The sequence below is a fragment of the Balearica regulorum genome, chromosome 1 (genome assembly GCF_011004875.1).
Source record: "Balearica regulorum gibbericeps isolate bBalReg1 chromosome 1, bBalReg1.pri, whole genome shotgun sequence".
Lineage (NCBI taxonomy): Eukaryota > Metazoa > Chordata > Aves > Gruiformes > Gruidae > Balearica > Balearica regulorum.
Genome location: NC_046184.1, coordinates 91361220 through 91375440, shown reverse-complemented (window position 1 = coordinate 91375440; position 14221 = coordinate 91361220). Strand labels below are relative to the sequence as shown.

Sequence of the window (14221 nt, the reverse complement as noted above, 5' to 3'; positions counted from 1 at the left end):
TAGCCTCAGATTTACATTCCCTCTGTCACTAAGAGTTTTTAAGTTAAACAATTTCACATGAAAATGCAATACACAACATTTGTATTACCAATGGCATTTGATCCGACTGCTCTTGCACTAAAATACTGCACAGCGTTCCTCCCGCTCTCCATCTCCTCCACCCTGCCCCGCGCTGCCGGAACCCAGTACCGACCCACTCTCCCTTAGGTTCTCGGGCAGCCAGGACGAAGCCCAGGACAGCCCGCGGCACCCGGCCCGGCCCCACGCCAGCTGCCAGATTGCACCGAGGGGAGAAGCTGGCACACCAAGCGATGCCTGTCTCCATTACCCCTGCGCTGCAGGGCAGCTCTCAGTCCTCTTCTGCAGAACGCAAAGGAAAAGCGGCGCACAGTGCTGTTAACGGACTTACTTTATTTTTATATTCCCCCCAGCCCTCCAGAATGCCTCTTGCAGCACTCATCAAGCCACCTAAAGAAAAAAGAGGGGGGAAAAAAAAGCTACAGCTTAATATTGCATCCTAGCTCTTCAGTGTTTCCTCCTACCAAAGAGACAAGGTCAGATATGGAAAAACTAGACAAAAAAGGAGGCTTGCTTCTCAGGCAACAGACACTTGAGGGGAAAAAAACCATCTGGTCTAGAGGATGTAAGAGGTCTCGCAGAGTTGTCACCCAAGTTGTCCCCAGTCACTGGCACACAGCGACCAGCTACTCGGAGAACTTCTCATGCACAACTTACCACTCCTCTAAAGTTTCCTTTTCTCCAGAAAACTATCCTTCACTCCCCCTAAGGAGTAGAATTACATCAGTGACCACCAAGTTTAAATTTATCTGCCCAACGTCTATACTTTATTTTTTAATCCATCTCTCAGGAACAGCTTTTAACACATTTGGATTTTTTTTTTCTGTCATAAAATATTCTATTTATTTCCCAGCAGCTGGTGTCAAAAAAGTTGTTGTTTTCTTTAAATATTACTCTTAAATAAATAAAATCTGTTTTCATATCATGTAAAATTAGTTTTGCCTGCTGTGAGTTTGTGGCATTATGAAATGATCATTTTTCCCATGAATTATTCAAAACAAGGATAAAAAAAGGAAAAGAAAAAGATAACGGACAATAGTATGCCATTCAATTTGTATAAATACAGCAGACGCACTAATAGTTCACTATGTGCAGCACGGATGAAACACTTCTTCTTTGTCAAATGTAGCCACTAACCTTAATTTAGTATTTCAGAGAGAGGTACTGAAAGAGATTTATTTCATTCCTCTGTGTCCCCCTGTGACTTATCTAGTGGGGCAGATAATAGATGTGTTTTTTGGGGGTTTTTTTGGCTAGCAAGATATCAATATTTTAGACAACAAGTTTTTAGTTGCTCATCCTCAGTACTATGGTGCAACTGGCCCTTGATGGCCTTTAAGTCTCTCTTTATTGTTTTAACCTATTCTTTGTTTAAACCTCTGGTTTGACAGTGTCTCTCTGTCTTTTATGAAAAACTATTAGAATTGTTAACATTTCCTCTGGAGTCTTCATATTACCCTGTCTTTCAGAACTGCTGTAACTGCACAGCTGTAATTATTCTCACTTTGAATTCTGACTGTCGTATTTGGAAGGGGATGAAGGGTGGGGATTTTAATAAATTGTTCAGGCTCCCCAAGGCACATGGTATCTCACCAAATCTACGATGAACTTTTAAGGTGGAGGGGCTTATGGACTGAATACATAGATAAACTGCTAAGACATAAAATGCTATTTTCATCAAGAAGAATGAGAAGATGATAAATTTGTGGGTGAAAAAACCTACAGGAATTTTAAAAAATGCTATTTCAAATGGTTTATCACTAATAACTTCCTTGTAAAGGAATCTTCTCTTGAAAACAGAATGCTTTCGTTAAGTTTCAGAATATGGCTACTAAGTAACAGTCTAGTGCTAAAAGAGTGGGTTTGAGACTCATGAATTCTACCTGGCATTACAACACTGAAATCACTTAAATTCTGTTTCAACTTCTCCAACCCATACCTTATGGTAATTAAAACATTTGTATCACAGTAATGCCCAAAGACCTGAATCAGAAACAACAATCCTGTGCACCGTGTAGAAAGAAAGAGTTCCTATCCCAAATATTTTGAACAGGGATAGTATTAGACTGCCACACACCGTTCATCGCAAACACTAGCCCTCCCTGTATCATCCTTTGACCAGGAAGAAGTTTAAGCATTTCAAAAAGAAATAGGGATTTTTGATGGAGAAAGAGACTGGGTGGAGGTTGGTTGTTTGTTTTTCAATTATGAGAGTGAATTTCCCTCAGAACACAGTGCAGATGGATTCCAATGAAAATCCTGGACCTACACATTGGAATCCTGGACTATTTACTCTGAACAGTATCATAAAAAGGATGATTATTTCATGCAGCAAAGGTATGTTGATCACAAAGTCCTTCTGTAATAAAGCACAAACACGTCTGTTGTCAATTAAAAGCAAGATTAGGATGAAGTGTAGTCACCAGTGTCCCAAATTCCATTATCCCATAGCTACAAGCCATTACTGTTTTTTCCAATTTAATTTTTTTAAGTAGGTCATTCTTGTGTACTCTAATTCTTTTTTTCTTTTTTTCACCATCCGTGCCAGCCCAGTTTTGGCCAAGTCTCCATGCCCTAGAGACAAAATAAAACCCACACATTTTATACACGATTAAAATATTTCTATACACACAACTCACATCCACATCTTGCAAACTTCTATGTACTAGACAGAGTCAAATGGGGTAGTAGTCCATGATTCTCACTTGCAGAGACCTTTGGCAATTTTCATTTGGAGACTAACGCAAATGGAAGATATTTCAGGCTTACTAGACAAAATAGGGTGTTTAAAATGCAAAGCATCGCAAGACCTGATAGGAAAGAAAAATCACGACTCCAGCTATCTGAAAGGAACACCGAGATGTTACAGGAGTCATCAACCTCCTGCCTCCATCACAGCACAGCTGCTTCACAGCCATCTCATCAGCACCTACAACTCTGCCATACTTTGAGGATTTCCCCTCTAGATTCCCACTGTGAACTTTAGAAAATGAAGAAGAGACCAGCTGAGGAAAAACAAGCTTTACTTTGAGCTTTAGTACAAACAGAAGATTGTGGGAGTACTGTGCTGATGCCCACAGAGCATATACATACGCTTTATGTAAGATAAAAGAATTCACGTGCAACATTAACTTTTGTAATGAATCCCACAAGCATTTTGATGGATTAAAATTCCAGGTAGAGACCTTCCTCGTTGTCCGCTCTGCCTATGGTCACTGCGACTTAACAGTGCATTCCATCCACAGCCACACAGAGAAGTTACAGACCAACTCTCTAAATATTACTCTTGCTCACGTTGCTGTACCCTTACCCTTGATTTTTTGTTTAATCCTGTATTATTATTTTTTTTAGTAATACATTCTCATTAAAAACACTAAGTGACGAAAATGTACAAATCTACCGACATCGGTAAAGTTGCACCCATATATGCTAAGACTGAATTTATCAATAAGAACTAAAGGGTGACACAAAGACTGATGAAAGATCAGGAGAACAAGGTATCAACAGATGGGGAGAATCAGGCATTTGCACAAGCTTCTGTTCTTTCAAATAAAACTTTTAGTATGACATACCTTTAAGAAAAAGGAACATATGTCGTACCTACAGGATTGGGCACAGGGGCATGTGGGGTGTGCTACACCCCGGAAAACAACAATTCTGAAAAGGATTCTGAACAAATAAACAACTGAACACGAACACCCAATGCAATGTTGCAAAGATGGCTAACACAATCCCTGGAGGCATAAACAGGAGGTAGCGGGTAGGCTCGGGAAGGCGTTTTTATTTTTCTTTATTGTGCTGTTTTCTAAGGGATCTTCAACTGGGTGAAGAAAGGCATAACAAGAACCAAAGTCTGGAACATGAAGCCAAGAAAGAAAAAGCCAAATCAAACCAGAAACAAATCCCACATTTTTAAACAGGAAGGGAATGAACCATTGGAAAAAATCTGTCAATGGAAGGGAGAAAATTTAACCTCCTGATGGTTTCAGGATTGGGAGTAGCTGTGCATATCTGGGTTCAAAACAGGGATGACTGGACAAACGTAATAGCTGGTGACACACAGGTTAAACAAGATGATCTAACAGTTCTTTCTGATCTCAAACCATACAAAACGAAATGCTTGATGTTGCATTTTACGTAACCTGCAGAATTAAATAGAACATTCTTCCTTCCGAGTGGCTGTAACAAGCAGTCCTCCCACAAAAGATGCACGTATGCCCAGCACAGCCAACAGGTTTCACTGCTTTTCAAGATTTCTGAGAAGAATTCTGAAGTCTGGAGACAGCTTGGAAAGACACTGCTCACGTCCTCCGAAAAAATGCGTTGCTTTGTTTGTTAGTTAAGTGATTGTATTGCACCAGAGCTTAGCTCAGCGGAGGGCTCACATTCAAGCAACTCCCAGTGCTGGAATGTTTGCAGTCCTCTCTGGGTCTGCTTCTGGATTCAACTTCACCTTGTGCTGGAAGCCAAGTCTGGTGCTACCTGGAGGAGTGCTATCCACACAGCAAGGAAAAATCTGCCTGTTTCTTGCTACAGGGTTGGTTTTTTTTCCCTAGTTACAGCTCCTGGAATTCACATGTTCCAAAATTTGCTTCAAGCTTTGGGTTCAAGTAGATATAAGAGGACTCTGAAACCATTATGTTTTATCCTCTACTATATTTCCCGCTCCCATGTTCCCAAATGTTCAAATATGTACCTAAGAATACTGCTACAGCTGACAAAAAGCATGACAAGAAAATCTAGCTATTTGTTGCCATAAAAAAATCAAGTCCTACCTGAAAGCTAGAGCTGTAGAAGTAAAATACCCCCCTAAATATCCTGCTGGGCACAGCATCAGAGCTGGCTTCAAGGGAACAGCACCACCTACTGAGTCGCTCCCACAGCTTCCTCCAGTTCTTCCCGATGATTCTCTTGACCAAGTCCTGACCAGACAACTCTTAGCTAAATAAATCACACCCCAAGATGGCATAGCTGCAGGCACTGAAAGAGAGAAGAGATGCTTTCCATTGCTAACTCGAGCTTTGAATTTTCCTTCTACCTGCTGTAAATGGTGCAGCTTATAAATGCAATAATTTTTGATGTCACTAAAACTATGTTTTAGTTACAGTTACAAGCAAATGTCACTCATCTACACACTCTACCTACTGCCTGAAAACAATATGATTTAAGGAGTATGTCAGCAGTAAGAAAAGACTCTTCCCACTGGATTAAAAATGTGCATTTTAAGAAAGGAAACACTTTTAGAAAGAAGGAGAGGGAGTCTTCTGTTTCTGTAGTTTATTTTTCTGCTTAATGAAACAAGGTTTCCAGCTTCTACAATAGCAGCTGCAAAGGCACTTCATTAATCTCCTGAGTGCACTGCCTCTCCCTGCATACCTGTAGCTGCCCTGTTCTAGCCTCCTGAAAATTATCTGTTGGCATCGCTTCAACATTCTTACGAAATTAAAAAAAAAAAAAGACGTACTCAACTATGTAAATTCTACACCTTTCAGAAAGAACATATGAACCAAAAAGTTTGTTGTCTGACACTTCTCCCATATTTTGAAGACCTTCAGAAGCACTGAACTCCAACTGGTTCCCATTGAGAATAAATCAAAAGACCATCCATAGAGATCTACTCAAGCAAAGGACAAACAGGGGAGGAAGTCATTGCTGCAGTCTCAACACAGACTGCGTCAAATGCCAGATGCTTGTTCAGGCCAAAGCCTTCAGGGATGATTAAAAAAACAACACACAAGAATTTTCAGAAGTGCTCAAGTATGCTAGGAAAACAAATGCCATGGGAAGCAAAGAGTGCTGGTCTCCTAACATCATCTAGATACTTTGAAAATCCCGTATGATGAGATCTGGCCCGAGGATTGAGACAAACTCAAATTTTCCCACCTTATTCTGGAGTATTTAACTTGACTCACTTATTGAAAATAGATATACATATATTACAGCATCTATTTTAAGAGGAAACACAGTACTGGTCAGCCTCAGACCTCACCATTTTGTGTTTCATAGCTTTAACACTAAACACTAATTACGCGAGGGCTTTAAAGGGTTCTCAGACCTGTAATGGCAAAGCTGCATAGAGGAAATGAAAAGCTTGTGACAGGGCAGTGTTCCCAGGTCTGATTACTAATTTAATTTGCTTCCTTATATTTGCATTTGCCATAATTATGATAAAGGGTGGAGTTTCAAGTAGAGTCGATAGGCAATTTTATGATAGAATTCCCCCGAGAACATTGGAAAACACCGCACTTTTTATAGTGCAATATTGTTGAAAACATGAAGATTGTTCTTAGCATCCATGCCACGGTTAACCTACAGCTCAGGAAATTCCCTCACAGATGAACAAAAATGGTCTATACTGTGCAAAGTTTAGTTGACCCCAAATACAGGACTTTTTATTTGTATGGAATGGAAAAAACAATTTTGTTTAAAATTTATTTCATATATGGGTTTTAAAAAAAATAAAAATCATTATCCCACCAAGTGAAAATTCTGGCTCGTGTTCCACTCAAGTTTTTAGAGAACGAAAGGGAAATTAGTATGTACACTCCAGTCTATTCAGGCAGTTACATTTTAACTCTGCAGTATAATCTCTTCTTCTTCACAATATCACAATATTTTTCCTACCTTATCTCCAAGCTCTTGAACTTCACTTCTGCATAAAACAGGACATACTGTTTTCCACATGTTTACAGTGTACACAGCAATAAGGAAATCAAACAAAAACTACGGAAGTGGCCAAAACGGAGATAAGAATGGGGGCTTATTTGCTGCAATATTTTTTCCCCACTGGTGGAGTGACTTCCATAATGGAGTCCCTTCATTCACTAAAAAAAAAATGAAAATAAAAAAAATATAAAATTGCTTTTCATTCCAATGCCCATTCTAACCACAGTCTACAGGAAAAAGGCTTGGTAATACTTCTTAATGCAATAAATCAATAAATACCATTCTGCCACCAGGAGAACAAGCCAGTTAAACATGCTACTTTATTTTTTAATTCACAAGAAAAAAAACAGAGCTGATTAAGGAGGAACTAGTACCTTCCAGCAGCTACCCCATCTCTCAAAAAAAAAAAAGGGGGGGGGGAAGGGGAAGGAAAAAAGGAAAAGAAGACCTTAAAGAACAGGCAGATGAACAGAACAAAAAAATCCCATGCATTAGGCAAAAGTCTGTAGTACTATCTAGAATGACAGCACAGCCATTGTTAGTGCTGCCAAAGTACTGCACGTTTGCTATATCACCCCAGGTCCTTGGAGAATAATAAACTAAGCAGATTAGACAGAGACTGATGTCTCTCTGCTGCTTCCACCTCCACCAAACATGGGCGCTGGTCTGTGCTTTAGAGCACAAGCGGGCAGGTAAACCCAGAAAATGGGTACTCCGTGTTGGCGGAGGGGGAAGGGAGCCGCTGCCAACAACCAGGGCCTGTTTATTATTTAACAGTTGGTATGGCTAGGGGCCTGGCACTGCAATAGACAATCTCTGTTTCAGCGCGAGTAAGCCTGATTACGAGAGCACAGGAGCCAAATCATGTTTACCATCGTCGGCGAGAACCTCAGTGGTCCCAACAGGCATGGAAATCCTTCCCGCAGCTTCTGTCCGTCCACAGGCTGCCTCCCTGGGGCAGGGCTAAAGATGGGATGGCGATCCCCATGCGGGACAGAGAAGGAAGGTTTTGGACAGGATGATCCTCAAAGCTGTAGGGTACCACCTGTACCAGCCAGTCCATGTCCTCCTCTCCATTTTTATGAGCCAATACACCAGCCTCAATTCACCACCTCAAGTACCTGATGTCACCCAGGGCTGAAATAAATTCCCAGTTCTGGGGAGGGTGGGGGCAGGCAGCAGCAATGCTCTTGTGCATATAGTAGTCCTTCTTCCCCTGTAAGGACAGCGTGCCATAAAGAAAGCACATCCCCAATGTAACCCCTATGATTCGCAGAAAGATATCACTGAAAGAACCTGGCATTAAAAGTTTTCTTAGCTTCTGCTGGAAGTCATGCCTGTACACAAAAAAACCATCTGGAATACCTCCTTACACACACACAAACTTCAACTAATCCAATTTTTAAAATATATTTACAGGAATGCTCGCAAAGATTCAGTCACACTCTAAAATAGAATTTGTGAAGCATGGAATCTATTGAGTAAATGCAATTATCAAGTGCCATGAATAAACCACAATGGGTCAGCCCTCGATAATCTATTGCTATAAAAATCATAATAAAGGAAGATCAGACCATCCTGGTGATGTGAAGCTTTGAGTTTTAGTTTGTTGGTTAAACGCTAGCTCATTTTGGTAGCCACAAGAAGCTAATCACATCTGATAGCTGCTTCTCAGTCTGCATAAAACAAGCTCAATGATCACCACCTACTTCCCGATGATTAGGAGTCATCGTCTGTTGGCACTTCTCCAATTCTGGTGAGGTTCAGTGCAAGGGTGGGCTGTTGGAAGACATGTAGTCTACTTTAATCTCCACCACTGGCTTGCTACATGACTCAGAGCTGGAGGAAAGTGACTTTTCCCACATCCTCCTTCTTAAAAAGAGGATAATGAAAAGCAACGCATGTAAAAACTAACAACTGATTCTTTAATATTGATGAAGAACTTAGCAGTACTGACATGGTACATGCGTTGAGAAACACAAAGTTTCATTATATTCTGCATCACTACAACAGACCCTGACTGGTCTCATCAGCAGAGGGACAGCAAATGGAAAAGCCTGTGGAAACTAAAGTTTAATTGTAAGTTGAAGTCACTCCCAAGTTAGGGCAGCCAGGAGAGCAGTAAAGCAAGATCCCTGAATCCCCTGTTTATGGTATCACCACGGGGAGGGCCCTGAGCATCACGAGGGATGCCATACCCAGGGAAAACTGGAGCCTGCCATAGCTTCTGGGCAGCGAAGGAAAGCATTACTCAGACAGGTGGTTAGAAGCACAAACCACCACCTGCTCCTGGATCTCCTCTCACTGTTTTCCCCAGCTGACTCTGGCCCTAACTGCTTTCAGCTGGCCAACGGCAGCTGCCCTGTACCGCTGCGAGCGAGATGGCTGCAGGCTGCTAGCAGGCAGAGGGGGGGAGCAGCAGCTGCGCACCCCTTCCCTGCCACCTACCGCACACAGTCCTCTCCTCTACTGGCCGCTCATCCTCTAAGAGGGGGACCTGACCCGGGCTTCTATTTAAATTCCCTAGTTGAGTCAAAAAAATCCCTTGGCTGCGACACAGATGACCCATGGGAGGACAGGAGAGCACAACAATCAGCGGCCTCACCTGCAACTAGCAAAAATAAGAGTACATAGTAGATCCTTCAACGCTAGCAGGAGCGACGGCTGTGCACAACTCCCGGGGTGCAGTGGAGGGTGGGCAGAGCATAGTCAGCCGTGGTACCTACGCTATGGATACATACAGCAGACTTCAGTCCCCAGAGCTGCCAGTTTGGCACCAACGTGTAATTTGTACTAAATAACGTTTCAGGAATTCAACACAAATAATGTAATAATAGCAATTAGACCATTTACCAAGCATAGCTGTATCAGACATGCAGTCCAGTCATTTCGCAGAAGGTAGAAAGCACTTGACGAAGGAATCCACACCTTCACAGGCATTAGAGGTGTGCAGGTATATGTAATAATTGCATTCCTTGTGTATTAATGTTTGCATATAAAAATCCATGCTGAGCTAGCATAACACCTCCTTCCTAAAATAATAACTAAGTTTCATACTGTGCCTGAAGTGCTCTTTATATAGTACACAGAAATGGGTTATGTAAAGATTAGAGCTGTGAGTTGTTCACAACATAACTGAAAATCTAGTAACGAAATCCAATGCTAGCCTAGGTTTCCCCAACGCAAAACTCAGGCCAACTTTACAGAAAGGTCTGTGAATTTTGATGCTTTTGACACTGAAATCATACCAATCTTGTACTCAGAAAGGGAAAAGAGAATGGAAGGAGAATAAGAAAAGAATAAAATGGCATAGGAAGAGGCTGGAAAAGATAAAAAGCAGTAGCAGTTAAGATTTCCTCCCTTCCTCCTGTGCTACTGCCTTTCTTTCCCATGATGGAAAGGGGGGAAACAGCCCCCAGCTTGCAGGGAATGCATCCTGTTATACTGGAGCCATGATGCGATGTGTGCAGTTAGGGGTGCTCACATGCTTTTGTATGTATGTGCATCGTTACCAGGAGATGACTAGATTTGGTACCAGGATAATATTCCACCATTGTGTGGTGTGTTCCCATCTGATGTTGCCTTTTCCCTGGTTTAAAAAAAAAAACCTAATAAAAAAGAAAATTAAAAAAGATACAATAATTGTTACTGCACACTCTAATGAATTATTGTGTTCAAGGTTCCTACAAAAAAGTAATATTATACTCGGCTTATGTTTTAATTGATTTATTAATATTTTATCACAGGAATGTAATTTAAGCTCCTCATGATTTAGATCTCATAAACCTTTAGCATTTTGCAAATTCAAATTCCAATTTAAAGCCAGGGCGAGCAATTAACTTTTCTATCATCTTGTCAGGGGAGAAGGTTCGTGTTTAATTTGAGACAAAGTGACAGAAATATATATACACTGTATGTATTACTCCAATTTAATTTATGAGTCAGCACCATCCACCTTCCAAATGTAGATTTAATAGAAGGGGAGGAGGGAGTGGGGGGAAGACCCCACTATTGTGGCACTTGCTGCGATATCTGCCCCAAATTCACTATGAAAAAATGTCCCTGGTTTATTGAGATACTGGGCTAGATTGATTACAGCTCTATTTTCAACCCTTTTGTTTTAATTTCCATTCACTCATCACTTTCTCATATAAAGCACGTTCTCTCAAATGTCAACTAGCAGTTCCCAGCCGACGATGGAGAGTTGATGCCACGGCAGGTTCTCCCTTGGCCTGTCCCAACCACTCCACTTCCCGCCCCCGTTGGTCCCCCTAAAAGGCAGATAAGCCAGCAAAGAAAGCTCCCCGTAGGACCGATGTGAGTTAATACCTGTGGGGCCAAGTCTTGTAGTCCTCACTGATGCAGTGGTCTCGCTGAAGCCTGTGTGATGGTCATTTCATCAAGGAGAAAACACAATAAAGATGGTGCTACTAAATTACCCTTATTATTATTTCCCACTCAAAAGGACATTCCAACCTCTATGTGTAACAAAGGAAACCTGCAGCCTAAATTTGCATGGGCAAAAATTTGCATGAACAAAATAAACAGTTAGTTAGCATTTGCATGTGCTGTTTTAAGAAAGGAAGGGAAGGGCTGGTTTATGGCTACCTGCCAGAGATTTTCGAGATCTGCTTTCCCCACAACACAGCTAGAGCATTGCACAGAAGTTAGCTCATGAACTTAAGAAGGTCACTGAGAAGCTGCCTCACATATTACATACTACTCTTTACTGTGTCCCTAAATACTTACATACAACAAGCTGTACTTCAGCTTTATAGACGAGAGGTTTTTTGACATGCGAGAACTTTACCATTACTGCTGATACTTCTAGTAATCCTATCATATCAGAGGGTATTGTTTCATAAAGGGATTAGAGGCTCAATTCCAACACTTCTATACACAACCAAGCTGAACCTCAAGACTCCCAAAATCTTGATGTTCCAGACTTTGGCCCAGACCTTCCAAGATACTGGAATGATCAGTTCTTGTTCTGATTTAGAGAGCTGTGATATACACTGCAAAGGCAGATCCAGCTCTACATCAAAACCTAGCTAAGCAATTATATTGTAACTTGCAGTGTTCAACAAGTGTGTCGGATGGAGCTGAGTCAGAGACATTCTTCCTCCTCATGAACTCAAAGTTTTGGCCTTCATCTTCAAAACATTTGAAATCAAAGCATTTTAAAATAAACTAAAAAAACCCTTCACCAGTTTAAATTAAATGAAATATTTTGTTTCAGTAATTTCAGATCATTTCAACACTTGATTGGAATTCTTAGGCATCTTTAGTATAATTTTCTTTCCTTAGAAATAAAAAAAGAATGATCTTGTATAGAAAAATCATTATTCCTTTAAACAAACCAACGAAAAAATAATTGTGTGTGTGTATATATATATATATATGGACACAGATGAAAAGTTCATCCAAAGCTTTTCTCTAACACTCCCTATGCAGCCTTATATCAGCTTACAGTTAAAATATATGTAGCAGAAACTAGATCCAAGGTACAGTAATGATACAAAATCCAAGATGCAGATCTCCAATATTCAGCCATATTTCACACTCAATACACACTGGACTTAGAACCAAACTTGAAAATCTGGTTTCATTTATGAAGCTTCACTAATTCAGAGCCTTATCTCTTTCTAAACTCAGGTAAAAAAGCTTTGCTGTCATGCATATTTTTAGACAAATTATAGCAGTGTCTTGCAATTTCCATTACTTTGTGGTGTCTGCACTGCTGATAGACACCAGCCCACATTGGCATCGCTGCCGAGGTGTCCTAATACTTGTCTGAAAAATACTATTAACTGCACATCACAGGCATTTGAAGTGCATAAGAAAACCATAAACTTAATTACACTGGAAGACTAGTGTGATCTCACATGAAATTTGAGCTACTGTTATTAAAAATAGAGAGATCGCATTTACTTAATGCTTCTTACAGTAAACCAGTCAATTTTAAACTTTCAAGGTTGTATAATCAGACAAAACAATATTGGGGGGAGAAGAAGCTGTCTGTGGAATTTACTACTACAAGCATTTCACATGTCAAGCAGCAAAAATTTGTTTATTCTGCTAAAAAGAATATTCCTTGAATTACTATTGTACATGAAATAGGGTAGCTGTTCAGACTACACAGCATAAAGACTTAGACTAAAATAATTTGCAGAAAAGATTGGTTGCCATACAGCATTCTTCCCTACACCAACCCATTCTGGATTTCAACCACCTTTTAAATTCTCAGATCTGTTCTTAGTGCTGTGTAGCCATTACATCTACTCATCATACCAGGAACATTGCCACCCTCTTCCATGCACTACCCACTGCTAGAGGGGGAAAAACTTTTGTTTTCTTCACTTTTCCTCTCTTATCTGAGATTTACCTGTCTGAGCCTATGGACTTTAATGGGGGGGAAGGGGATGCGCGAGAAGAGAAGTGAGGAATCCTTCCACCTCCAAAGCCACAGCCAGGAGAAGGAAAAAAAAAAAAAAAAAAAAAGATTGCACTTAAAGTAGCAACGTGAATCCATGGCACTTAGCAATTTTAGATACCAAGCTCAAGAGATGCCCCTTGGAACGAGTAACATTCAGAAACGCTCCCTTCCCTATGATTACCCTTGAAGTTGCCAGGTCTCCATTAAAAGGGAGAGGTGTTGTATAGTAATGGCAGGGAGGGGGGATAAAAAAAATTACCCAATCTTTGCCTTGCCCTCAGAATGGCAGAAGAGCTATATTACACAGTGCCATTAAACCACTCTTTTGCTTGGAGAAAAGCAAAACCATCTCCTCCTCATTTCTCTTCCCATGCCCACCAACCCTACCCTGGTATCTTCAGCCTTAGGGACTTTGATAAGGGAACGAGTGTGCAAAGCAAACTGCTTACCAGGTAAACAGTTACAAAATCTATCTCACAAAAATCCAGAACTTTTCCAAGGGAAGAGTCTTAACTCTCATGACACAAACCTGCCTTGGGATCACACCAGCTGGTCTGAAGTCAGGATGTTGGATCTCCTGAACATTACAATTCTCTTATTTAGATTAGAAAAAAGTTTAATCTTTACATGTTTTATCATCAAAGATATCTCCCAACAGTAGTGGCTCCTACAGGAGCCTCAAATCTTATAAACTACATTGTCAGAGATTTTATGCAGCAATATTTGCTGTTCATGCTGCATTATTTCAGACCTCCATGACTGTTTTTGACTTAGGAAAAAAAACAAAACAATCCTATCTGCCCCATTTTTGGGGAATTATCCATGGCTAAGGTAGCATAGTAACTCGCAAAAAACATCTTTTCAGATTAAACTGACACCTGATTTTAACTACAGTTCCTCCTTTCAGCAAGCGATGTGCAGCCACTCCAGTTGGATAAAAGCACTACAGTTTGTAACACACAACATAAAATTATCTACTGATGAGTGCATTGCTGTAGTAGGACCAAATTCCCCTAAGTTCTGTCCTAGCCTGCATTATGC

The 14221-nt window shown here is 40.7% G+C and overlaps 1 protein-coding gene across 28 annotated transcripts in view; it reads right to left on the bottom strand.

Annotated features, from left to right (window-relative positions):
• The window catches only part of ZBTB20 (zinc finger and BTB domain containing 20), a 516306-nt gene that overhangs the window by 364040 nt on the left and 138045 nt on the right, over positions 1-14221 (bottom strand). For 2 of the 28 annotated variants that reach the window (XM_075765671.1, XM_075765685.1), the window contains exon 1: positions 410-468. The exons of 24 other annotated variants lie outside the window; for them this stretch is intronic. The gene's annotated coding sequence lies outside the window, so the exon portion shown is untranslated. Of the gene's footprint in view, positions 1-409; positions 469-14221 lie in introns of those variants that run through there. 2 more of the 28 variants (XM_075765629.1, XM_075765639.1) reach the window with 1 other exon arrangement.